Consider the following 1,780-nt stretch of genomic DNA (forward strand, 5'->3'; position numbering starts at 1 on the left):
TAATCATTTTGTTCAAGATAGTATGATGATCACAGCTGTTGTTTTTTTTTGGAACCTACAGATAATCTTTTTTTTGCACTCAATGCAATAGAACCATGGAGAATTAAGGGGTGCGTGGGAACTGTTGCACTACATTGGCTGAGTCCATCGAGTGTGTAGTTTGACTATAGACTGAATCCAGAAACTCTGGGTTGATTTCCTAATACCTAATACTTAAGCAGGTCTGTAGAGACCATTTAGAAAAATAGCTGCCATGGCCCTTAGCACTCGCTTTGTGTTCATGGCTTCCTGCCGGAAAGCCTTAAGAAAGTCAGGTGATGTAGTATAAAGAGCCACAAATTACATGGAGGTTAGGAGGTTGTAGTGGATGAATGGCTCGTATTCAGGTCTTTCTCCCAGGGGTTGTTGGTCCATGGTCTTTTATAGACTTACGTGATTTAGGCAACCAAAATTACTTGATTGGGTTTAGGCAACAAAACTACTTGGTTAGGATTTATAAAAAAGTGTAGATTTCATGAAGTAATAAACATGACTATTCTCGCAAACATTTTCTGACTTGGTTTCCGTGTAACTTTCCAACCTGTGAATGGCATTGTACGGAGAGTGGTACAGGCTCCTGTTTGCTTGTGTCTTGTGTTTGTGGGGGGGAGCAGGGTTCAGTGGAACTCCCAATTCTTGGCCTTTACTGCCAGTTTACTATCAGTAGAGCTATGTATACTTTTTGACGACCTACACTCAAAGCAAGTCAGAGTTGATATAAAAGGGTTTTATACGCGTCTGGACAATAACCGATCTGAATTGTCACTGCCGATGAGAATAAATAATTGTATTTCTATTTAGATGTTATGGGTCAAATTAATTAACCTAGATAAATCTAGTTTGGACTTCAATTTTTCAATGAGCAAGTGTTAGTTAAGGTAAAGGACATCCTATAATGGGATTTTTTTTTGGTCTCTAGGAGTTTATACAATAACTGAAACATAGTATTGATAGCCTGTCAGAGCAGTATGTGCCATACTCAATCTCCGCCACCAGATGGCACTGCTGGGCCACACTCATCAGTTGGTAAAGCTGTCCAAGAGCTTAGCCCGTGGAGAAAGCCCATAAAGGGTAATAAGTGTGTTATGAATCAATAGCTATAAGTAATGAATCAATAGCTATAAGTCATTTGTATGGTCATGTACATTTTCCTACAATTTGTGAATATTTATATCCCAATTCAGAATCGCACACTGCTGACCACAACCATGCACACTGTGTGATGAAGTGTTGTGTTCTTGTACCAACCTCAGGTCTATACAAGTAGCCCACAAACCAGCCCCAGCTGCATGCTGAATCCCACTTGAAGGCAGTAATCCATTATGTACATCAAGAAAACTTAGACACTAGACACTGTAGGCCTACTATGTATGAGCTAATTGGAGTTAACATGTCATTAGGAGCCATTGTATTTCTCACTTACAAAAAGAAAGACCTACAGTTGACGTGTTTGAATAATTTCAAATAATTACCCCATATTTAGTTTCTAATTAAATATACATTTGTGTAGAGCAAGGTAACGTGTGACACGTGCAAACATCTGGGATAGACACTGAACCAGTCTTAGGTGCAATACTCATGTTTTATGTAAAACAACAGGGAGATTCTCAGGGGAGAAGTCTTTAAATCAGTAGACCTGAGACACACAGGGAGAGGGAGGAGACGTTTGGAGAAAACAGAGCCTTATCCTTACTAGACCACAGCACAAGCTCAATGAGGTTGGGGACCACGACGACATGCA

The sequence above is a fragment of the Gadus morhua genome, chromosome 20 (genome assembly GCF_902167405.1).
Source record: "Gadus morhua chromosome 20, gadMor3.0, whole genome shotgun sequence".
NCBI classification, from domain to species: domain Eukaryota; kingdom Metazoa; phylum Chordata; class Actinopteri; order Gadiformes; family Gadidae; genus Gadus; species Gadus morhua.